This window comes from Elephas maximus, chromosome 4 (assembly GCF_024166365.1).
Source record: "Elephas maximus indicus isolate mEleMax1 chromosome 4, mEleMax1 primary haplotype, whole genome shotgun sequence".
Classification (NCBI taxonomy): Eukaryota; Metazoa; Chordata; class Mammalia; order Proboscidea; family Elephantidae; genus Elephas; species Elephas maximus.
In genome coordinates, this window is record NC_064822.1 from 170,184,753 (window position 1) to 170,211,266 (window position 26,514).

Genomic DNA, 26,514 nt, shown 5'->3' on the forward strand with positions numbered 1-26,514 from the left:
ACCCTGTGTATGAAAAGCTCCATCAATTTTTGCACTCATCCTCATTTTGAAATACCATGAAGTGTGAAAAAACAGGTAAAAGAAGAACCTTTATCACGATGGAAAAATGTTTACAACAAATTAAGTGGGAAAAAGCCAGATGCCAAAAGTGTGTGTAGTACCATCCCAAGTCATTTTACAAACGGATTTATTTATATGCATAGATTGAAAAGATGTATCAAAAGATCAGTGGTGGTTGTCCTGACTAGTGAGACTTTTACTTTCTTTCTATGCCTATTTTGTATATTAAATTTTTATACATTTTAAACAACACTTTGCTTATCGGAAAAAATAATGTATTCAGTGGGCGGCGCTTATCACAAATAATGTTCCAGATTAAAGATCATTTAATAAAAAAGGAAAATAGCTCTATTTTATTTTCTTTAATCCTCAATGAACTCATGGCACAATTACATAGAACCTTTTTGACTTTCAGACCCACTATCCCCATGGAAAAACCAAACATTGTCATCTGTCACTTGATGACATGCTTATTAAATTATCATTAGCATGTGTGACCTACTAACTATGTGACAGAATACAGAAAAATGGAGATGGCCACTATAACTACTACAGTAGTATGTAGGCTTGCCAGCCTCCTCAAACAACAGGGGTTAGACACAGAGTTGAGTCTTCAAAGAGGTCACGTCAGACCACTCTTGCCCCACAGGCAAGGTGAAGCATGGATCACACAGACAATGGGGAATTGTGCTGTTCCTGGCATGACTGGAACCAATGCCAGTCAAACAAAAGTTCCTTTTGCATATGATTCCTTTCAGACGGACCCGAGCACCAGTGTGAGCTCCTGAACGTTTTCTGGCTGCATTTCATAACACTAATGATATAAATGAATATTTAGCCTAGAATATTAACTTTTAGCAATAATGGTGGTTATGTCCTCTAACTCCGTAATTACTACACTTATTGAATACTATGGCAATTCGTCATCGCTGCAAACAGTAAATTAGCTTTTGGGGAGCTCGAATTTTCTCAAATTGTCCCTTTAGATTTCCCGTCAGGAATTCATTCTGACAGCATCAAGTTTACTATTTATAATACCCTAGGGAAGACCTTTTGACTAATCTGATTTTTACTAGGTCCGTGTCTTCAACGGCCATGATAGTCTATTGTTATTGCTCTTTTCCATTGTGCTTTTGGTCCTCATGGGCCTTAGTTAAGAAGCACCCTCTCCCTGATTCTCATTTTCCAAGAAAAAAGTCCCCAGGATGACCTCGGGGCCTCTGTAAATAGTAAAACTGTGGTGCCAGGCATGGTCTGGGAGAATCAAAGCACACACTGTACTCAGGAGATTTAATGTTTCTGAAGCTACTTCTTGAAAGCAATATTTTCTGGGATGATGGTTACAGCACATATTTTACATTGAAATCTATGAAATTGTCAATTCTGTATGTCAAAAAGATTCAAATATTGGCAATTTGATTTTGTTCAACCACTCAATACTTGTCAAGCTACAGATTTTAAAATCAGAGTAGCAGATAATGACCCACTAACAATGTGTAACATAAGTTAATATTCTACTCCCTCCTTGAAAAGGAGCCCTGTTAGTGCAACAGTTAAGTGCTCAGCTACTAACCTAAAGGTTGGCAGTTCAAATCCAACAGCCACTCTGCAGGAGAAAAAACCTGGTGATCTCCTCCTATAAAGATTAGAACCTAGGAACCCTATGGGGAGGTTCTGTTCTATAACATTGGGTCACGATGAGTTGAAATCAGTTAGTGGCACCCAACAACAACAACATTCTTCATAAATGATAAGCTCCCAACACTGGTACTTTACGGGCCAAGAAATGCTTTGTGATATGGATGGGAGTCACTGTCTAGCTTTGAACACCAGCTCCACCATTTACTAATAAGTCTTAATTTCTCTAAGCCTCAGTTTCCTAACCTGCAAAATAGGGATAATATAGTACCTGCTTCATTGGATTGTTGAGCTAATTAAAGGAAATAAAGTTCATGAAGCGCTTAGAACCATGCCTGGGCATATACTGAATGCTCAATGAATTTAGTTCTTTAATTCAATCAACAAAGTGAATTAAGGACCTATTATCTTCAAAATTACTTAACCTCATGGAGCTCTCATTCTAGTGGATATTATTGTTTTATCAATATTCTTTGATGCCTATGTAAAATTTCTTCGTGCACCAGAATTACCTGCCAGTCTCCAGTGCTGGGATTTGAATAAATATCACAGGTGCTGCTCTGGCCTTGGGTAAGAAGAATTGGACCTAGAGCACCAATCCCAACCTTGTGTCACAACCAGAACAGACAGCATTCAGTTATTCATTCCACAAACATTTACTTCTCATTTACTATGTGCAAGGCACTGCCCTAAGGATCCCCAGCATCATAACGTTTAAGCACTCGGCTGGTAGCTGAAAGGTTGGCATTTTAAACCCACCAGCAGCTCTGCAGGTGCAAAGACCTGGCAATCTGTTTCTCTAAAGATTACAGCCTAGGAAACCCTATGGGGCAGTTGTATTCTATCATATGGGGTCACTGTGAGTCGGAATCAAGTCAACTGCACACAACAACAACAACAACACAGTTCTGTCCTGGTTTGTGGGTGGCACAAATGGCCTACACCCATCTACTAGCCTACAGGTTGGCGGCTCAAATACACCCAACGATGCCATGGAAGAAAGTCCTGCTAATCTGCTTCCTAAAGGTCACAGCCTTGAAAACCCTATAGAGCAGTTCTACTCTGTACTGTCTGGGGTCACCATGAGTTGGAATTGACTTGACAGTAACAGGTTGGGTTTTTGGTTTTTAGTCATTGTCCTAGGGATATACCAATGGAAAAATGACAATTTCCTTCAAAAAACTTACAATGCAGTTAGAGAAAATATCAAATGAATAAACAGTAGCTTGTAATGAGTTGTGTGAGACACTTCTCAATGAGTTTCAAATCTCTGTATGTTTTGTGAGCAGAAGTACTAACTGGTCTTTTTCTCTGGAACATCTTTTCAAGAATGTTTGTACAGCAAATGGCCTTGGTAGATAGGAGTAGTATCTCACTCTAGAGGAAAGGGCAAGTTTTGTTTTTTTGTTTTTTACCGTCCAGTATCCCTGGGACAAAGGTTGAGCAAGTTTGCTTATAGCCGATTATAAAAGATTCAGGTTCTCTAAGCTCAGGGTTCTTCCTCTGTAACACAACCCACTGTGTGGCAAGTGTCAATTGGCAATCATTACTTCACCCTGTGGAAACTGAGGCTCAGAAAACCAGTGCAAGAAAATGCTGATACCCTGACAACTGCTAGTTCTTTGAGTAATAAGCCTTCCTTTGTCTCTCACCCAGGAATCTTGTATCTTCTGTGAACATTTAGAAGACACTAGTAGGCTAATCTGTTAATCTTCCTAGAGGTAAGGATTGAGAAACCAAATCCTAAAGGCCTGGCAGAGCTTGCATATCAAAGGAGAAGAAAAGTTGCCTCAGATCGAAGAAATGGCAAGAGCAATAGCTTGGTGACAAGACTGGGTATGGTTGCTTCATTCAAGGAACCGTGAGTAATGCAAGGAGACTAGAGGATGTGAGGAAGCAGAGGAAAATAATGAGCCTAGAGAGGTAAACAGATCATGGGAGCTTTGGGAGCCAGGCTAAGGAGCTTAGATGTTACCCCAAGGGAAGAAGAAAACCACCAAAGGCTTTTAAGTAGAGAAGTAATACGATCAGATTTATCCTTCAGGAAAATCAAAACTTCTGCCTCTTGGAGAATGGATTGGAGGAAGGCATGGTTGGAAGGTGGGAAACTATGAGAAGCCACAGCAATAAACCAGGCATAAAACATTGTTTGCCTGAACTCGGCAAATAGCAGTGGAGATGGGGAGAAGCGGATATGAGAGATAAAAGAAGACAGAATCAGCAGACCTTGGTTGGTTGGATATGGGGATGAGGGCTTAAGAATGGGACAGTCAGTGATGACTCCCAGCTTTCTAACTTGAGCAACTAAGTGGATGATAGGACCATTCTTGAAAGGTGGGATACAAGGGTAAGTGTGGTTTGTGGGGGTGAGTTCAGATCTATACATCTTGAGTTTGAGATGCCTGTGGATCCTTGCATGGTAATGTCTGAGATACAGGGAAATGTATGTGTGTCGTTCTCAAGAAATACTTCTGCGCTGAGATTTAGATTTAGGAGTCTTAAACATATAAATGAAAATTAAAACAATGGCCACAAATGAGATCAGTCAGGAAAAACAGAATGAAAAGATACTAGTGTTGAAGATAAAACACTAGAAAGCAATACTTGAAGATGAATAAAAAACATTAGTTAGGACTTGCTTAAGAAGCATAATATCATCCTTCCTCCAGCCTTCCAGTGTCCAACAGCAGGGATAAAGAGGGAGAGTGCTCTTGGCAAGAGACTCATCCCAACATTCACAGCCTGGTCACTACTGCTGGTTTTGAGACATAAGGAGAACCTTGTTATGTCCTTTCTCCCTGTTCATGTCACTCGTGCCTCATGTCACTCTCCTCAAGAAGCCCGGGATTCCAGGAGACCCCCATCAACTCCCATCCAATAAATGCCACCTCATCCATGAGGATTTTCCTCTTCACTGTATTAAAATTCTAATCCCTCTTCTATGTCTCTGTTCCCCTTCCTTATTTTATTTTTCTGTACCGTATTTATCATAGTCAAACATATCACCTAGGTGCCTAAGTGGCACAAAAATTTTGCATTGAACTACTAACCTAAAGGTTGGTGGTTCAAACCCACCAAGCAGTGCTGCAGAAGAAAGGCCTGGCAATCTACTTCTGCAAATACTACAGCCAAGAAAACCCTATGGAGCACAGTTCTACCCCGTAACATATGGGATTGCCATGAGTCGGAACCAACGACAACAGGGTTTTGGTTTAACATACTACATTGTATTTTTCTCATTTGTTAGTTGTATGCCTCCTCCCACTACAGTGAAATCCACATGACAGCACAGGGTTTTGCCCATTTTGTTACTACTGTTTCCCCAACGTTTAGCACAGTGCCTGACCCATACTACATACTCAATCAGTATTTGTTGACTAAACCAATGAATGAACAAATGAATCCAAAGAATATGGTGTCTCATTTCATTAGAAATCCTATTTGGTGTTTTTGATTTATCCACTCTTTAGCAAGGGTATAGCACAGAACAGGAAGAAAGAGAATATTCCAGAAAATCTCTAAAGGAAGCCTCCTTTGGAGGTGTCAATGGGTAGTTCTATTGTCTGGGGAAAAGTTCGAGTTTTCAAGGTTTATGAGAAAAATCTAACAATCCCTAATGAATCCCCTGAAAGGAAAAGAGAATAGTGGTTTGACTTCCACGAGTCAGAAGATGCCAGAACAAATCTGATCCAATACTTCAGGAGCTGGCAGGTACCAAGTGGTGACTTTGAGGAATTACACTGCCCCCCAAATAGCTGGCTTGTTTACAAACACAGCTTAGGACAATACTCTTAGTTGTTCCTAAACCTCTCCTATGTAGAAACTATGCTGCCATCATTGCTAAGAGATGGCTGTAGAGAGGACTGAAAGGAGAGAACTGTCACCTTGGAAGCCAAAGCTTACAGAGTCCTGAGCCTCTCTTTGCTCTTAGCTCTGAAAGACTGAACTCATCCTTCCTGAAAGAGCCAAAGATTTTTTTATAGCACCAGTCTTTAACAAAGATGCCATGGGGCTGCTAGAAATGGTGTCAGCTATGGATTTAGTAGACACCAGATCTCTCCTAGTAGGTTTTGTAAGCCTTCACAATAGTTGGACAATTCAAAGCTGGTAGCCTCAAGAAATATATAATGTTGTTTTTAGGTGCCACTGAGTCTCTTCCGACTCATAGCGACCCTATGTACAACAGAACAAAACACTGTCCCGTCCTGGCCATCCTCACAATCATTTTGCTTAAGCCCATTGTTGCAGCCACTGTGTCAACCCATCTCACTGAGGGTCTTCCTCCTTTTTGCTGACCCTCTACTTTACCAAGCATGAGGTACTTCTCCAGGGACAGATCCCTCCTGACAACATGGCCAAAGTATGTGAGACATCTTTGCTTCTAAGAAGCATTCTAGTTGTATTTCTTCCAAGACAGATTTGTTTATTCTTTTGGTAGTCCATGGTATATTCAATATTCTTCTCCAAAATCACAATTCAAAGGTGTCAATTCTTCCATCTTCTTTATTCATCATCCAGGTTTCATATGCATAGGAGGCGACTGAAAACATTATTGCTTGGATCAGGTGCATCTCAGTCCTCAAGGTGACATCTTTGCTTTCCAACACTTTAAAGAAGTCTCTTGAAGCAGATTTGCCCAATGCAATGCGTATTTTGATTTCTTGACTGCTGCTTGGGTGTTGATTGTGGATTCAAGTAAAATGAAATCCTTGACAACCTCAATCTTTTCTCTGTTTATCATGATGTTGCTTATTGGTCCAGTTGAGAGGATTTTTGTTTTCTTTATGTTGAGGTGTAATCCATACTGAAGGCTGTAGTCTTTGGTCTTCATCAGTAAGTGCTTCAAGTCCCCTTCACTTTCAGCAAGGAAGGTTGTGTCATCTGTATAACACAGGTTGCTAACGAGTCTTCCTCCAATCCTCATGCCTAGTTCTTCTTCATACAGTCCAGCTTCTCAGATTATTTGCTCAGCATACAGACTATGTAGGTATGGTGAAAGGATACAACCCTGAAACACACCTCTTCTGACTTTAATCCATGCAGTATCCCCTTGCTCTGTTCGAACAACTGCCTCATACTTAATGGGTTTCCTGTAAATTAGTAATGAGGGAGTCTGATTTGGAAAAGGGGGAATTGTGGTTATATTTCTATTACGAGTTTATAGGTAAATGCATACCAGTATCATATAGAAGCTAAAAAAACAAAAACCACACCTGTTGCCATCAAGTCAACTTTGAATCATGGCAGTACCATGTGAATAATTTCATGAAGAATAGTCACCAGTATCAAGTGCCACAGAGAAAAAAGGTTAAGTAAGAGTCTTAAAAGCATTTAGATTAAATAGCAAGAGATTATTTATAAGGTTGGCCCAAGTTCACAGTAAAATTATAGGAACAGAAGTCAGGTTAAAGCAAGTTGAAAAGAAAGTGGGAGGTGAGAAAATGGAGACAGAAAGTGCAGACATTCTTTCCAAAAAAATTACAGTAAAGGAGAAGGAACAGAGCTAAGCCAGTAAAAAAATAAAAAAAAGAAAAAGAAAAAAAAAAGCCAGTAGCAGGAGGAAAAAGTATGACCTAGAAAGGTTTGTTGGAAACGTTAGAAACTTGAGCATGTTTAAGTAAAGAAAGAAAGAATCCAGCAGAGGTGAGGATGTACCAGGTGCTGTTTATGTTTTTGTTTTATTTTGTTTATTGGCCAGCAGCATGCTTCTCCATCCCTCCAATGTTTTTCTCTATCTGATGGGCTGGTAGACTGGGAACTACATTTCCCGGGATCCTTAGCAGGGGTTCATTTAAACTCCACCAATGATAGGCACTGGTACAAAGTTTAAAAAGCAGAAGACAAACAGAAGCCATTACAGCCTCTGTAGCAACAAAAGGCATCATGAGAGCTAATGGAAGACATGAAGTTTGTCCAGACTCCAGGCATCTTCCTGTGAATCAGCCACTTTGGTGATTCAGCAGCTGAGATCATTGATAGTGGTTTCCTGAAATTGCCGGATATTCTGATTTCCTGAAAGGGAGCAGTGGCTTTTCTGACCTTTACCCACCCCACGCCTAGTTTATTAGCCTCTAAATCCCTGTATTACAACTCCCACTGCTTGAAATACCATACAAAGATATTGGAGAAGCCAGAGAACAGAGTAGATTATGGAATGAAGACACTAAGGTAATGGAAGGAGATGGGATTCAAAATTTGTGTGAAGGTGTGCACCTTAAGGAAGTAGAGAAATACTTCTTTAATTATCACATAAGAGAAGCAGGCAAAGATGAGTATGAATCAATCAAAGTAGAGGGGAGGGACCGGACATCCAAATGTTCTCTTCAAAGTAATAGTAATAGCTTTTGATATTTATTTATCCCCTATTACATGCCAGGAAACCCTGGCAGTGCAGTGGTTAAGTGCTACGGCTGCTAACCAAAAGGTCGCCAGTTTGAATCCACCAGGCACTCCTTGGAAACTCTATGGGGCAGCTCCACTCTGTCCTATAGGGTCACTATAAGTAGGAATCAACTCAACAGCAATGGGTTTTTTTTGTTTTTGTTTTTCAGTTACATGTAAACTGTGATCTAAAAACATTACGTGCATTGGCTCATTTAATGTTCAGTATTTCCTGGGTGGTGCAAATGGTTAAGCACTTGACTATTAACCCAAAGCCTGGCAATTTGATCCCACCCAGAGACACCTCGGAAGAAAGGCCTGGAGGTCTGCTTCCAAGAGGTCACAGCCATGAAAACCGTATGGAAAACACCTCTACTCTGCAACACATGGGCTTGCCACGAATTGGAATCAACTTGATGACAACTGGTTTATGACGTAATAAGTACAATTATTATTATCATCATATCACAGAGGAGGAAGCTAATGTACTGAGAAATTGAGTATTTGATCCAAGTCCAGAGCTGTGAAACTGCAGAGCCAGAATTTGAACTTGGGCAATCCAGCTCCAGATCCATCTATCTACAGAAGTAATCAGTTATATATATACATACACGTGTGTGTGTGTATATATATATATATATATAACTGATTACATATGTATATATAATCAGTTGCATAGAATTGGATTAATATTATCCTTGGTTCTTGTTTATTTATTATTTTCATAAGAACTGAACAGAAGATTTCGAAGGGCATCTTGAGAAGACAAAGTATTATAATGACGTGTGCAAAGAGCTGGAGATGGAAAACCAAAAGGGAAGAACACGCTCGGCATTTCTCAAGCTGAAAAAAAAGAAAAAATTCAAGCCTTGAGTTGCAATAGTGAAGGATTCTATGGGGAAAATATTAAACGACGCAGAAACCATCAAAAGAAGATGGAAGGAATACACAGAACCATTATATCAAAAAGAATTAGTTGCTATTCAACCATTTCAAGAGGTGGCATATGATCAGGAACCGATGGTAGTGAAGGAAGAAGTCCAAGCTGCTCTGAAGGCATTGGTGAAAAACAAGGCTCCAGGAATTGATGGAATATCAACTGAGATGTTTCAACAAATAGACGCAGCACTAGAGGTGCTCACTCGTCTATGCCAAGAAATATGGAAGACAGCTTCCTGGCTAACTGACTGGAAGAGATCCATATTTATGCCTATTCACAAGAAAGGTGATCCAACCAAATGTGGAAATTATAGAACAATATCATTAATATCACACACAAGCAAAATTTTGCTGAAGATCATTCAAAAACGGCTGCAGCAGTATATTGACTGGGAACTGCCAGAAATTCAGGCTGGTTTCAGAAGAAGATGTGGAACCAGGGATATCATTGATGATGTCAGATGGATCCTGGCTGAAAGCAGAGAATACCAGAAGGATGTTGACCTGTGTTTTATTGACTATGCAAAGGCATTTGACCGTGTGGATCATAACAAACTATGGATAACACTGCGAAGAATGGGAATTCCAGAACACTTAATTGTGCTCATGAGGAACCTTTACATAGATCAAGAGGCAGTTGTTCGGAGAGAACAAGGGGATGCTGATTGGTTTAAAGTCAGGAAGGGTGTGCGTCAGGGTTGTATTCTTTCACCATACCTATTCAATCTGCATGCTGAGCAAATAATCCGAGAAGCTGGACTATATGAAGAAGAATGGGGCATCAGGATTGGAGGAAGACTCATTAACAACCTGCGTTATGCAGATGACACAACCTTGCTTGCTGAAAGTGAAGAGGACCTGAAGCACTTACTAATGAAGATCAAAGACCACAGCCTTCAGTATGGATTACACCTCAACAAGAAGAAAACAAAAATCCTCACAACTGGACCAATGAGCAACATCATGATAAATGGAGAAAAGATTGAAGTTGTCAAGGATTTCATTTTACTTGGATCTGCAATCAACAGCCATGGAAGCAGCAGTCAAGAAATCAAAAGATGCATTGCATTGGGCAAAAAGGACCTCTTCGAAGTGTTGAAGAGCAAAGATGTCACCCTGAACACTAAGGTGCGCCTGAACCAAGCCGTGGTATTTTCAATCACATCATATGCATGTGAAAGCTGGACAATGAATAGGGAAGACCGAAGAATTGACACTTTTGAATTGTGGTGTTGGCGAAGAATGTTGAATATACCATTGGACTGCCAGAAGAATGAACAAATCTGTCTTGGAAGAAGTGCGGCCAGAATGCTCCTTAGAGGCAAGGATGGCGAGACTGCATCTTACATACTTTGGAGATGTTGTCAGGTGGGATCAGTCCCTGGAGAAGGACATCATGCTTGGCAGAGTACAGGGTCAGCGGAAAAGAGGAAGACCCTCAACGAGGTGGATTGACACAGTGGCTGCAACAATGAGCTCAAGCATAACAACGATTGTAAGGATGGCGCAGGACCAGGCAGTGTCTCATTCTGTTGTGCGAGGCTCGCTATGAGTTGGAACCGACTCAACAGTACCTAACAACGACAATGACATAAATTAAAATATTGACAATAGTTTCTCTACCTATGTGCTTCCCCAATTCTATTCCCAAGCCTCTCTCCATGTAAAATAACTATCATACTGAATCTTGTCTTCATCATGCCATAATTTGTATGGAACTCTTTACAACAATAGAAGTAGTATGTATAACTGCTAAATCAGTAAAGGAGAAAGGAGAATAAGAAAAAAACATTCATTCAATTCAAAAGAAAGTAAAACAAAAAAAGTGAGACAAATAGAAAGTACTAAAAAAGTTGGCAAAAGTAAAGCCAACTATATTCATTACTGAGAAAAATTAACATATATATATGGAAAATTTACCATATATACAGCATAGTCAAATATTATATATCAAATATGTATAATAAATTAAAAACATATTTATCTTCTTCTCATGCAATAAAAAGGTCTTAAACCACTTTCATCCAGTTACCACTTCCCAATTTGCATGCTATTGTTTATTCTGTGTATTTAATTCTCGTTTGGCTTATAAATGCTTTGTGCAATCTGTGTTTGTTTTAGACGTACCCATACATTTACAACTTATTCATTAATCATTCCTTCTTGCATTTCAGAACCTCCCATCTAGGAATACCTTTAGTATTCCTCCAGCACATCCTTTTACAATCCCCTATATAGGGTCACTATGAGTCAGAATTGACTCGATGGCAATAGGCTTGGTTTTGGTTTCCTTTTCATAGTTTGTTGGGGAGCCCTGGTGGCATAGTGGTTAAGAGCTTGGCTGCCATCCAAAAGATTGGCAGTTCAAATCCACCAGCTGCTCCTTAGAAACCCTATGGGGCAGTTCTACTCTGTCCTATGGGGTCACTAAGAGTCAGAACTGACTCGACAGCAATAGTGTTTTGTTTTTGTGGGGTTTTTTTGCTAGTTTTTCGTGACAAACTTTCTCAGTTTTTGTTTGTCCTAAAAATGTTTTTATTTTACCTTGACTCTTAGAGGATTTTTTTTGCTGGGTTATTCTAGGTTGACAGTTGTTTTCTCTACATGTTTACAAAATTCCACTGTCTTCTGACTTGTGTTGTTGCTTTCAAGAAGTCAGCTCTATTCTAACGGGCTTTCTCTCGCAGATAATTAGTCTATTTTTCTCTGGCTGCTCTTAAGACAAGGAGCCTCAGTGGCACCATGGTTAAGCACTTGGCTGCTAACCGAAAATGTCGGTGGTTCTAATCCACTGGCCACTTTGTGGAGAGAAAGGTGTGGCAGCCTGCTTTTATAAAGATTATAGCCCTGGAAACCCTATGGGGAAGTTCTACTCTGCCATATAGGGTCACTATGGGTCAGGATCAACTTGATGGCAACAGGTTTGGTTTGGGCTCCTAAGATATTCTCTTTCTTAGTAGAGGCTCTGAAGTATAACTGTGATGTTCCTAGGTGTGTAGTTCTTTTTATTTACCTTGTTTGAGATTGATTAGATTCCTAAATATGAGAACTCATACTTTTCATCAGCTTTGGAAAATACTTAGCCACTATCTCTTCAAACATTTATCATCTAGATTTTCTGTGCTGTCCAATGCATTAGCCACTACCTACATATGGCTATTTAAATTAAAATGAAATAAAATTAAAGATTAAGATTCTCATTCTCACTAGGCAATTTTCAAGTGCTCCAGAGCCACTTGTGGCTAGTGGCTACTGTATTGGACAGTTCAGACATAGAACATTTCATTTTCGCAGAAAGTTCTAGTAGACAGAGCTTAGAACTATATCTCAGAAAGAAAAAGCCTGCTCTTGTGTTCCACTACATACACATTTACAAATATAATATTGCAAGGCAGGTTATAATTGTCTAAATTTAAATATCTTACATATTTAAATTCCATTCACCTCAGTAAACATTTATTAGCTACCTTCTATGTGCAAGGCATTGAACCAACAACCACTGAGGGATAAGGAAAAACAAATTAGAGATGGTCACTGCCTTTAAAAGCTTTATCATTTGAAGAAGGAGAAAGATAGGTGATCAACTTCAGGGGTTGGAGGAACTCAGGACAGTTTCCCTTAAACTTCTTCCAAGGCCAGAACTGTAAAAGGTACCACATTCCACCTCTCCAATTTTAGTGTTGAACCGAAGGTTCTGGAACTTTGCGGACAATGGAATAAGATTTGCATGCTGTCACAACATAGATCTGTAATAAAAAAAACCTGTTACCATCAAGTCGATTCTGACTCATAGCGACCCTAAAGGACAGAGTAGAACTGCCCCATGGGGTTTCCAAGGAGCACCTGGTGGATCCGAGCTGCCAACCTTTTGGTTAGCAGCCATAGCTCTTAACCACTACGCCACTAGATCTCTAATAGAGAACCCAAACTAGCATTTTGAAAGCATTCTCTCCTCCCCAACTTTGAGTGATGAACAGAGAGTATCGGTGTGGGCCACATGGTCCAATGTAGTACAATGTCGTGTGAAAGCAAGTTTTTACATTCCTCTGAAGAAGGAATATAAATAGGCCAGTCCTGACCTATTTCCTCATTTGTAAAATGAGCAAGTTGGACTTCATTGTAGTACATAAAGATTGTGTTTGAGCAACTTACATTTATTTTTCTCTGAAATGTGAGAAAGGAATGAGGTTTTACTAACCTGGATTGACACTGGCCCTGCCCTGGAGTCTGTGTCGGGGGTCTGCTGTCACACAAGGCAGGTGAGACATCCTGAGGGAGGAGAGCTCCATAACATGAAGGCGCCGCCATCCTTTGCTTTGAGTGGATTGTGACATACTTGGTTGCGGGCCCAGGTTAGTAAATGTACATGTTATGTTAATAAGCCACCATTCTTCCAAAATAGACAAGTCATTTAAAAAAAAAAAACAAAAAACTCCCAAAGAAAATGAAGATTGAAGATAATACAAATAATGTAGCTATATGTTAAACCACATTCAATTGCTAATATTTGCTCAGCTTTTACCTACAAAAGTAACAGTTTAATATGGTTCAAACTAATGCTTGCAAACAACAAGGTAATGTCACTACTCCTAGTGCCAACCAGTCGTCAGTCATATTATGAGACAAAATCAATGACTCTCTAATGAGAGTTAACAAGAAATGAGTCAAAGAGGGTGAAAATTATCAAGATGACCAAGTGGATATATTACCACTATCCTTAACTATGTCCCTGGATGGTGCAAACACTTAACGTGCTCAGCTGCTAACCAAAAGGTTGGAGATTCGATTCACACAGAGATGCCTGGTGATTTACTTCTGAAAAATCGCCATTGAAAACTCTATGGAGCACAGTTCTACTCTGATATACATGGTGGCGTTAAGAGTCCAAATTGACTCACCATTTCCTTAACCCTGAACTTCACCCATAAGTACGTACTCTGACCTAAGGTGTTGGCTAATGACAGAATGAAGACATCACTGGTGACTGACTTACTTCATCTTTTAATATGTCCTTTGGGGGCACGTTTTACAATGTACACAATACTCAGTACAGCAGTACTGATGGCGACACGCAGTCAAAAACACGTGGCATCACTCCAGGATCTCCAGCAACAGGTCCTCAGCAAAAGCTTTGATGGAGTTGGCTTATGTTCTACTGCCATCTCGTGGCAAGAATACTGTGAACATGTTCTTGGAAACAGTGTCAAGAATTGAATGGAACTAGGAAACCCAAACCCTCGTGGCGTAGTGGTTAAGTGCTACGGCTGCTAACTGCCAAGTACTCCTTGGAAATTCTACTGGGCAGTTCTACTCTGTCCCAGAGGGTCATATGAGTTGGGACCAACTCGATGGTAGTGGATTTGGTATTTTGGTTTTTTAGTGAATTCCAAACTTCTGGAGATCCTAGACCCCAAATAAAAGAATCTGAGTTCTCAGGAAAATGTCACTTACTACCACAAACCACAACTCTTGGGAAATTTCACAGTTCAAACCAGTCTCACTCTAGGGCCGTGTGACCTTACCAGGTTACTTTGCCTCTTTGGACCCCTATTTCCTCACCTGTAAAATGTTAGCCATCTTCAAACTGTTGGTAAACTTCAAAAACACCTCCAGTTCTAAAACTTCTAGCGTCACTTCTCATGCGTTACTAGGTAATATACCCTCTGTTTACTTTCCTTCTTTATTCCACAAAGAGCTGTAAAATCTCACCGTCCCACCTTCTATCACATTGTATATATATACCATATCTATCTCTTATAGTACTTATTAGATTGTCATTTTTGTTTTGTTTTTATTATTTATTTTGAAATAACAGATTCACAGGGAGTTCAAAAGAGAAGTGTACAGGGAGATCCAATTAATCCTTCTCAGCCCTGCCCCCCAGTGGTAGCTTCTTGTATAACTACAGTACACGATGAAAACCACGAAGTTGACACGGCGGCAATGCACAGAGTTCATCAGATTGCACCAGGTTCGCATGCACTCATTTGTGTGCATGTGTAAGCTGTTCTTAGGTATTCTGGCATTTTAGATTCCCTGGTGCCTAGCACCATGCCTGAGAGAGAAATGACTTTCCCTATACTTGGGTGCAAGAAGGCAGGGAGGAAAGAGGAGAAAGGACTCTGCTTAATTAACCAAACCAAACAAACAATAAATTAAAAGTAGTGTTTAAGTCCAATACAACTAGATGGTGCCCGGCTACCACCACTGACTGCTCTGACGGGGATGACCATAGAGGGTCCCAGACAGAGCGGGAGAAAAATATAGACCAAAATTCTAACTCAAAAAGAAAGACCAGACTTGCTGGCCTGACAGAGACCGGAGAAACCCTGAGAGTATGGCCCCTGGACACCCTTTCAGCTCAGTAATGAGGTCACTCCTGAGGTTCACCTTTCACCCAAAGATTGAACAGGCCCATGGAACAAAACAAGACGAAAGGGGAGCACCAGCCCTGGGGCAGGGCCTGGAAGGCAGGTGGGAACAAGAAAGCTGGTAACAGGGAACCCAGGGTTGAGAAGGGAGAGTGTTGACATGTCATGGGGTTGTTAACGAATGTGTAGAACAATGTGTGTACTAACTGTTTGATGACAAACTAGTTTGTTCTGTAAACCTTCATCTAAAATACAATTTGAAAAAGGAAAAAAAAATACATCAGCAATATTCCCACATGAAAAAAGGAGTGTTTAGGTAGATTTTCTGAGATAACATAGTTGTCCAATGTTAAAACCCAGCTTTTCATTCATAATTTTTTTTTCAACAAATACCCAGTAAATATATGCCAGTCTTCAAGATGCAAGTTTGACATCCATACAGACTATGGAGTCTCTTAATGTTTTCAGCTGCAACTCAGGTCACAGATAAGGTCCAGACATTCACCTTTTCTTTGCTTCTACTTATATTGCTTCTTTGCCTTTCTTGAATATGTCTAAATCATGGGTTAGTGTTCCATCTATTGAATGTCTCTATCATCCTCTTACCATCACTTTTGCTTCTCATTCTTTTATTTTGTATTCTAGAATAGGGTCTTAAACTTATCCAACACATCACTGATTTTATTTTCAGTAGTACAATTTCTGTTCTTTGCTGCCTCTGGTACATTTTGATTCTGCTCTTGAATTTAGGGTTTCTTTTTTTTTTTTTTTTTTCTTTGTCTTGTTTTTTCTGCTTTCAGCACATCATTTTACCCATCTTCACTCTGGCCTTTTCTATATCTTTAGAAATTAGTTATTGATATATGGCATATATCATTTCCTGTCTTAATGAGGCCAAGTCTAATCCTTTTTTGAGGTCACCTAAAGATGTATTATAATGACATGTGCAAAGAGCTGGAGATAGAAAAACAAAAGGGAAGAACATGCTCGGCATTTCTCAAGCTGAAAGAGCTGAAGAAAACATTCAAGCCTCGCGTTGCAATAGTGAAGGATTCTATGGGGAAAATATTAAATGACGCAGGAAGCGTCAAAAGAAGATGGAAGGAATACACAGAGTCATTATACCAAAAAGAATCAGTCAAAGTTCAACCATTTCAAGAGTATATGATCAGGAACCAATGGTACTGAAGGAAGAAGTCCAAGCTACTCTTGAAGGCATTGGCGAAAAACGAGACTCCAGGAATTGACAAAGTATCAATTGAGATATTTCAGCAAACGGATGCAGCGCTGGACGTGCTCACCCATCTATGCCAATAAATATGGAAAACAGCTTCCTGGCCAACTGACTGGGAAAGATCCATATTTGTGCCCATTCCCAAGAAAGGTGATCCAACCAAATGCAGAAATTATCGAATAATATTAATATCACACACAAGCAACATTTTGCTGAAGATCATTCAAAAGCTGCTGCAGGAGTATATCAACAAGGAACTGCCAGAAATTCAGGCCAGATTCAGAAGAGGATGTGGAACCAGGGATATCAGATGGATCCTGGGTGAAAGCAGAGAATACCAGAAAGATGTTCACCTATGTTTTATTGACTATGCAAAGGCATTTGACTGCGTGGTTCGTAACAAACTATGGATAACATTGCAAAGAAAGGGAATCCAGAACACTTAATTGTGCTCATGAGGAACCTTTACATAGATCAAGAGGCAGTTGTTCAGACAGAACAAGGGGACACTGTGTGGTTCAAAGTCAGGAAAGGTGTGCGTCAGCATTGTATCCTTTCACCATACCTATTCAATCTGTATGCTGAGCAAATAATCCGAGAAGCTGGACTACATGAAGAAGAATGGGGCATCAGGATTGGAGGAAGACTCATTAACAACCTGTGTTATGCAGATGACACAACCTTGCCTGCTGAAAGTGAAGAAGACTTGAGGTACTTACTAATGAAGATCAAAGACCCCAGCTTTCAGTATGGATTACACCTCAACACGAAGAAAACAAAAATCCTCACAACTGGACCAATAAGCAACATCATGATAAACGGAGAAAAGTTTGAAGTTGTCAAGGATTTCATTTTACTTGGATCCATAATCAACACCCATGGAAGCAGCAGTCAAGAAATCAAGACACATTGCATTGGGTAAATCTGCTGCAAAGGACCTCTTTAAAGTGTTGAAGAGCAAAGATGTCACCTTGAGGAATAAGGTGAACCTGACCCAATCCATGGTATTTTCAATCACATCATATGCATGTGAAAGCTGGACAATGAATGTGGAAGACAGAAGAAGAATTGACGCCTTTGAATTGTGGTGTTGGGGACGGATATTGACTATACCATGGACTGCCAAAAGAAGGGACAAATCTGCCTTAGAAGAAGTACAACTAGAATGCTCCTTAGAACCAAAGATGGTGAGACTCCGTTTTACATACTTTGAACAGGGGGGACCAGAGCCTCGTGCGTAGCTTCAGTTCTGCCACTCACTAGCCGTGACTTTGGGCTGGTTGCTTCCGCTTTCTGAACCTTCCTATCTTCCTCTTTAAAATCAGGAGGGATCAGTCCCTGGAGAAGGACATCATGCTTGGCAGAGTACAGAGTCAGTGGAAGAGAGGACGACCCTCAACAAGGTGGATTGACACGGTGGCTGCAACAATGGGCTCAAGCATAACAACGATTGTAAGGATATAGCGGGACTGGGCAGTGTTTCATTCTGTTGTGCGAAGGTCGCTATGAGTCGGAACCGACTCCACGACACCTAACAATAACAACAAAGATGTCTAAAATATTTTTTTTTTTTTCAGAGAATCATTTTGAGAGCTATCGTCTTCTTGAGAGCCTTTAAAGAACTGCTCCTTTTTCCTTAGGTTGCTATATCTTTTCATAAGCTCCATTTTGGTCATTTTCTATGTACTCATCTTGAAACAGAAAGAGATTGCCCTGTAGATAGGATGGGTGGAGTATTCTTAAGAAGGAGCCACACCTAACTCAGCCATTTCGCACTGGTAAATTCCTCCTTTCATACCCAAAGGGTAAGTTCGGGTTGACAGAAACAGCCTCTAGCTTAAATTGTGATGCTATCAGGTAGACTGAGTTTGACCATTTTTTGCTCTGTCAGTTCAATGCTAATTTACATCAAGTGAGATGATGCACCTACAGATTTCAGCACGGTGCTTGGCACAAGGGCATGCCATGAATAATGAGGTCTACAGGTGTAGTAGCTTTGTAATGTGTTATCTTGGCTAGCATGAGCTACACTTCACAAAATTCACCTTCTGGTATGTTTCTGGTAGGCCACAAGGACCGCAAGAACACTCTCGCTAGATTTGGAGGGTGGAAGGGAAACAGTAGCCATCTTGCAGCTCACACACATTGTTGCTTATTCTCCTTGTTGGTGTGAAGCATCAACTGGGTCTGGAGCTGCTCTGTCTTCCTGTGGATCCTCCTTTAGCACCTCTGACCCCTGGGCCAGGACTGTGTGTTTAGCTCCACGATAAAAGGCTCTGGTTGCTTCAGGATACTCTGGTCGTCAAAGTCAGAGGAACAAGAATGGATGCGGTTTTCAGTCTGTCCTCATGAAGCTCCAGCTCGTGCTTGCGGGTTTTAGTCTGCTCCTGCTCCTCCTTTCCTCACTTCCTATCCTATGAACTCCAAGCTCCAGCATTATCAGATGCAAAGACGAGGCCTTACAGAGCCTGCCTGACCGCCTCCCACAATTGTAGAAGCCGATTCCCTGTAACAAATCCATAGATAGATAAATAGATAGATGATATCTATAGATGTAGATATAGAAATGAGAGTTCCTGGGCAGTACACAGTTAACATGCATGGCTGCGCTACGAACAAAAGCGCTGGAGGTTGGAGTCCCAAGGCACCTCAGAAGAAAGGCGTAGCAATCGATTTTCAAAAAAATTAACCATTGAAAACCCTACAGAGCACCATTCTAATTTGACATATACGGGGTTATCATGAGTGGAAGCTGACTTGATGGCAACTGGTAGAGAGAGAGAGAGAAGGATAAATCTACTGGTTCTGCTTCTCTGGTTGAATCTTGACCAGTACAACAGGATTCTGAAATTACATCTGAGTTACCTGGGGAAAACAAACCAATTATCTTAAAACGTAGGCAGATTATATGAACTTGATATGAATTAATAATAGTAAAGGCATTGTATTATTCATTCATTCAGCAAACATTTCTAGAAATACTGTGAACAAAGCACTGTGCTAGGCTCTGGGCTTAAATGAAGAATGAAACAATCTGTGTTATGGAAATAGAAAATGATAAACAAACACTATTCAGTATTGTTTGAGAACATAATTGCATTGAAACTAAAGACAACAAGCTAGAAAAAGCTAATGCGGAACAATATGAGAATGAGGAATCTCTTGATTCAGATGCTTTGAACATTCAAGGGAATAGGCTTTGTTACAGGATAAGGAGAAGTCTGGGGAAAATTTACAATTTAGACACAATGAAAATAATAAGAATAAATGACTTAGCCTGGTTAGGGTGACAGTCTCTTCAAGTGAGTTCCGTACTTACTTTTTATCTTGTCATCATGAAATTGAGTCCTGGCTGGCTTAGTTGCAAAAAACTCTCCTGTTACAGGCTGGGGTTTGTTTGTTTGTTTAAACAGCTATTGTTATCTGTTATGGAAACCCTGGTGGCCTAGTGGTTAAGGGCCACGGCTGGTAACAAAAAGGTTGGCAGTTCAAATCTACCAGGTGCCCTTCAGAAACTCTATGGGGCAGTTCTACGCTCCCCTACAGGGCTGCTATGAGTCGGAATCGACTCAATGGCAAAGGGTTTTGTGGGTTTTTTTTTTTTGGAGGGGGTGAGGTTATCTGTTATGAAATGTAACCCTGGCATTGAGTTTGCTTGTTTGCATTTTGTTATGGGAAACTGTATTTACTCATTCTGTGTTTTTTATAAGACATTATATTTGTTAGGATGTATGTTGCAGGAAATTAGGGTAAATCATTTATAGTGTGAACACAGTAAGACTATCTTACTCTCTATAACCTTTCTCCTCACTCCTAGATACCCAAAAAACAAACAAATAAAACCCATTGCCATCAAGTCGGAGCAGACTGCCACATCTTTCTCCTTCAAAGCAGATGGTGGGTTCAAACTGCTGACTTTGCAGTTAGCAGCCAAGTGCTCAACCACTGCGCCACCAGGGCTCCTCACTCTTATATAAGTGACTTCATTTCACTTTTGAGTCAGTTGGCCTTGAAACTTTTTGTCCTTGGTTTCTTTTTTTAGGAATGTTGGAGAATAAACTTACTGATGCTGTCAGATCCATTTTTTAAAAGCCACAATAGTAAATTTTCATCAACACTGACCTGAAGAAGCCATAGTGGGCAGGAAAGAAAGACAAACAAATAATTGCTGTATAGTGTGATTGGTGCCACAGGAGAGATAAGTCCTGTTACAAGACTGTATGAGGAGGTAAAGTCTCCATGAGGATCACGTGAGATCTGGGAATATTTCACGGAAAAGACAATGTTTGGGGTAGGAGTACTGGATATTCAGTATAAATACTGGGTCCATATACATCCTTAAAAAATGTTGATGAGCCAGCTAGTTGCCATCAAGTTGATTCCGACTCATGGTGACCCCATGTGTGTCAGGGTACAACAATGCTCCATAGCATCTTCAGTGGCTGATTTTACAGAAGTACATCACCAGGCCTTTCTTCCAAGGCATTTCTGGATGAACTTGACCCTCTAACCTTTCGATTAGCAGCCAAGCATATTAAGTGCCTCATGCTGGTAAGCACATGGGTCTAATTCAGAATTTCTCAACTTCAGCACTATTTACATTTGGGACTGGATAGTTTTTTTTTTTTTTAATAATTTTTATTGTGCTTTAAGTGAAAGTTTACAAATCAAGTCAGTCTCTCACATAAAAACTTATATACACCTTACTACATGCTCCCAATTACTCTTGCCTCAATGAGACAGCATGCTCCCTCCTTCCACTCTCTCTTTTCATGTCCATTTCGCCAGCTTCTAAGCCCCTCTACCCTCCCATCTCCCATCCAGGCAGGAGATGCCAATACAGTCTCAAGTGTCCACCTGATCGAAGAAGCTCACTCCTCACCAGCATCCCTCTCCAGCCCATTGTCCAGTCCAATCCATGTCTGCAGAGTTGGCTTCGGGTATGGTTCCTGTCCTGGGCCAACAGAAGGTTTAGGGGCCATGACCATGGGGGTCCTTCTAGGGGCCGGATAATTCTTTGTAGTGGCAGGCTGTCCTATGCCTTGTAGGATATTTATCACCATCCTTAGTCTCTACCCACTAGATGCCAGTAACACCTGTGTAGGGGCTTTTAAAAATGAGGTGCCTGGCATATCTGAAAGGATCGGTTTAGGAGCAGGCCCATCTTCATTTTTGTAACTGCTTTTGGCAACAGTTAACATTTGTATAGGCCTAATCATGCTGCCAAGGAAATGTTTTTCTCCATAGCTAGGCTATAGAATGTCAAAAGTACATCCTGCAAAGCCAAGAGAAGGAAGTATATGGAAACCCTTTGTGTAAGATGTTCTCAAAACAACTCTCCCTTAAGCAAGTTAAACTTTACCACCTGTTACCAGGGGAACCATCAGGTAATCATCTTGTGACCCTCTACAGTTATGTACCATATCCAATCCCCTTAGCTCACATATACTTTGTAAACCTCTCCTAGCAAAAACCCACTTCAAGGTGTCCCACCTTCCACCACATTACACCTTACCAAGCACCAATCAGAATGTTGTTAGCTTGTTCCCAAGGAGGCTTAAAACAAACAGCCTAAATGTAAGCCACCAATCCAGAATGCCCACACACCCCTGATAAACCAATCCCTTTCAAGCCCCTGGTTCTAACGACCCCAACTTACTCTGATCTCAGTTTGCGACTTCCAGTCAAAATAATGTACCTTAAGTTCTTTGTTCTCACCCTATAAAATGCCTCTGCAGCGGAGCTCTTTCACTTTGTGAGAGTCAGCGTATCCCTGGCTCGAGCTGCCTTTTCTCTCAGTAAATCTCTTGATTTTCTTTTATTTTACTCTACAACACACCCCTCCCCTAGTTGTGAAAATGAAAAGCATATCCAGACATAGCCAAATATACCCTTAGGGGCAAAATAGCCCCAGCTGAGAATCATTAGTCTAATCTTTCTCTGACAGGAAAAATGAAGGTTTTGAGAAGCACTGACTTAAGAAAGCATAAGACTATCAGCCTTCAGGTAGCCATCTATTCTCCCCTGGAAATGGTATAATAGTGCTCGGTCCTTAAGGCAAAGAAAACGCTTTTCTGAGCAACACAGCATACAAGAAAGAATTGCAACCTCTGGGAAAGCTTGTACCCTACTCATCCTGGAAGGTTCAAAGAGACAATCAAAATCTCAGCCTCCTTCATCAGCAGTACCTTCAAATGAATAAAAAATGTTACGCGTAAAATCTGGGTATCCCCAGAAGAAACATTTCATCAATGTTATTTATGACATCATTGTAGTACCAAAAGGTGGTTTGAAATAGTTTAGGTCAGTGTTTCCCAAATTCCCCTGATGCTTTTTGCAAATGTGCAGATTCCCAGGCCATATACCAGACCTGCTTGTTCACTCTGTCCATGAGTAGAGCCTGGGGTCCTATTTTTAGTAAGGGCTCAGGTAGTTCTCATAATCAGGGAAAAACACTGACCCAGGACAGCCCTTCATTTTACCAGAAGTGACAGCTGAGCCCTAGGAAAGTGATTTTCCCAAATTCCCACAAGTAGAAAGTGGCAGACCCAGGACTCAAGTCCAGGTGTCCTGATTCCTAGTCCAGGGCTCTTTCATTTATACCAGCCTGAAGCAGGCAAGGTCATAAAATTCCTCATAAAGATGGGATGAAAAAAAGCTCTCCCAAGAGGGGTGACAGGAGGGCTCAGAAGGGAGTTAAAGCCAATCGCATATTTTTATACAGGTCAAGGGTCAGTAAACTTTTCCTGTCAAGTGCCAGAAAGTAAAGAGTTCTGGCTTTGGAAACTGTAGGGTTAGCTCTGTGGGTGTAGAGAGAAAACAGCACAGACCTTACATAAACAAATGGGTATGGCTTTGTCCCAATAAAACTTTATTTACAAAAATAGAGTTCAGACCAGATTTGGCCCATGGGCCATTGTTTGCCCACCTCTAGATAGCTGACATTTGGCCAAAATAAACTCTAAGAACAGCTTTAAAGGGGGAAAAAATAGTTAGGGGGAATGATGTCCTGCCTGTATAGCCCAAGCGTTGAAAATAAAAATTTTGTGCTACTTAGCTAAATGCATCCAAATGGAGCTTCAACATGATAATGGCCAATAATTATGTAAACCTGATACTCTGCTGCCCTAGTATGACTTCTCCAGGTGCAGACCCTGAGACCAGGATACAAGTACAAATAGCTCGTTTGGTAGGTATGTATTGTAAGTCAGCTGCCACTATAGACTTAAGCCTCCAGTGAAATTGTGGGAAAAAGTAGAGAGCAATGCTTCTGGAACTTGAGCACACATCAGAATCACCTGGGGGGCTTGTAAGGACAAGCAATCCTGAATCTCATCCCCAGACATTCTTATTCAATGGGTCTGGAGTAGGGCCCATGAACACAGCATTTTAACAAGCCCCCAGGACCTGTCACTGCTGCTGGTCCAAGGACATTACTTTGAGTAGCTCTGATATAAATGTGCCTAGGTGATCCAGAGGGGTAAGCCCTGAGCTGCTAACCAAAGGTCGGTGGTTTGAATTCACTCAGAGGTGCCTCCGAAGGCCTGGCAATCTACTTCTGAACGATCTGGACAACTGGTTTGGTTTTTTGGATATAAAGCCTGCTAACAAACAGCACGGGCATCACCAAGGATCTGGTTAGAAACACAGAATGAATCTTCTGAACCTGAACCTGCTGAATCAGAATCTGTTTTTGAACAAGACCCCAGTGTTTGTATGTACATTAAGGCTTCAGCAGTCCTGGTGGAAAATGTGTATATCAGAATTGTACCTTCAGGGACATGGTATTCATATACCAACCCTCATCAGTCACTGGCTGAGATCTTCTGTGGGGAGGGGTGCTTAATCCCTCCCTCTCAATGCACCCCCTCTCCCTGATAGTCTCATCTGCCCTGCGTGCAGCAGAGTAGCTTTCAGCAGCTTTGGAGAAAGCCTTCAGGCAAAGGGATGCAGACTCGGGCAGTTGGTAGTCAGCCCTCTGCACTGATGCAGTGAGGTCCAGAGATGTGAGCGGGGCACCAACGGGATCTGCTACTACTGTTAAAGGATGCTGCCTAACAGTGCCCTGCATTGCACATACAAACATAATGATGGGAAGAACCCAAGGTTCAAGCCCTGACTCTGTCACATATCAGGTATCTGACGTTAAGGGTTACTTGACCTCTCTGAGTTTCGATCTTCATTTGAAAATGGGGTATTTATACCTTCCTTTATTTCTTATTGTCCAGCTCCTGGAACATTGTAAGCGCTCAAAAAAAATAACGTCTATTATTATGTTATTCTGCCAAGCTATGAACCACTTCTGGTGCATCACTCAACACTGGACTGTTTTAGTGAAACTGAAATCCCTGAGACTGAAAATCCAGTTTAGTCACAATGAAAATCAGGCTAAGAACTCACTAACGCATATTAGAAAAATAATCCTCCAAAATGTTAGTTCTAAATGTAACTTTATCAGAGGCTTCTTCGCCTGTTTAGAAAGTGCTGGCATATATTTTGGAGCAATGGTCCTGAAGAAGAGTAGAGAGCAGAGGAGTAACCTGCTTATGAAGAGATCATACAAACCCATCCTGAAAAACATGCATTCATAAATTTAGAAGAACTTTTGGCCCATGTGGATGTCAGGGTGTTTAAACTAACAAAGGGTTAGTTTCATAGAGTCTGCAGTGAGTTGAATCGTGGCTGCCTCAAAGATATGTCTATGTTCTAACGCCCAGGACCTATGAATGTGACCTGACTGGGGAAAGGGATCTTTGCAGTTGTAGTTAAGTTAAAGAGCTCAAGATGAATTAATACTGGGTCATCCAAATGGGTCATTGGGAGTCACCCTTGTCTCTCACCCACAGCATGCAACTGACATCCAATCTTACTGATTTTCATCTGAAGTACATTCATTTACCTCATTTTCATCCAACTTTCATTTGTCTGGTTCAGGGACATTGTAAGAAACATTGCAAAGAAACCCATTTGAAATTTAGCTACCATCCTGAATCTTACATGTAACAGCACCCTAGAGTCTGTTGTTCTTAGGTGTTTCTGTTTTTAGGTGTTCATAGCAACCCTATCCATAACAGAACAAAACACTGCCCTGTTGTGTGCCATCCTCACAATCATTGCTATGGTTGAGCCCATTGTTCCAGCCACTGTGTCAATCCATCTCATTGAGGGTCTTCCTCTTTTTCGCTGACCCTCTACCAAGTGTGATGTCCTTCTCCAGGGACTGGTCCTTCCTGATAACATGTCCAAAGTATGTGAGACAAAGTCTCACCATCTTTGTTTCTAAGGAGCATTCTGGCTGTACTTCTTCCAAAACAGATTTGTTCATTCTTTTGGCAGCGCATGGTATATTCAATATTCTTTGCCAACACCATAATTAATCTTAGAGTCTAAAAAAAAACTCAGTGGAGTCTAGGTATAGCCAAATAGGGAATAGGTTCAGTTACACTGCCTTGAAAGTGTTCCAGTATATTTTGCACACCCATTAAAAAAATAAAGATGTGTTACTGAGTTTTATCTACAATAGTAGTTTTCAAATTGTATCCTGAGGAGCCCTACTCAAAGTTAGATGGGGATCACAACTGGAGTCCTCTAAGACAGCTACTCATTTGTGTACTTTACAGGGAAGAGGGGGTTGTTTCTTAACACTGCCCTGCCTCAAAAATCTCCAGGGCCTGGAGCACAAGCACAAATGAAGGCGCCACATACCACTAGTTCAAATATTAAAAAGTTTTAAATCAATAGTTAAATAAACAAAAAGACTCAGTATCCTGTTACGTATGCTGCACATTACGTAGCTATACATTTAAAAATAAAATTATGTAAACATTGCAAACTATTCTTTAGCCATCATGTATAATTGTTGTGACTACCATACTAATTTTTTTTTCTTTT